We start from the raw sequence: 253 nt of genomic DNA, 5'->3' as shown, positions 1-253 counted from the left end.
ACTCCGAGCTGCTTCCTCCCACACACATGCATGGGTCTCATCTACATACCATGCACACACACAAACCTCACACACGAACAAGTACACATACACAAACTTCACACACCATACATATATGCAATTCTCACACACATACACAAAGACATTGTATACAAGTTCCCAGATATTAGTTCATTCATTAATTCATCTTCTATACCACTTTTCCTATACATGATCACCGGGGTCTGGGTCTCAGAAACAAAAGATGCAAGGC

Source organism: Brienomyrus brachyistius, chromosome 3 (assembly GCF_023856365.1).
Source record: "Brienomyrus brachyistius isolate T26 chromosome 3, BBRACH_0.4, whole genome shotgun sequence".
NCBI classification, from domain to species: domain Eukaryota; kingdom Metazoa; phylum Chordata; class Actinopteri; order Osteoglossiformes; family Mormyridae; genus Brienomyrus; species Brienomyrus brachyistius.
Note: the sequence above shows the minus strand (reverse complement) of the source record.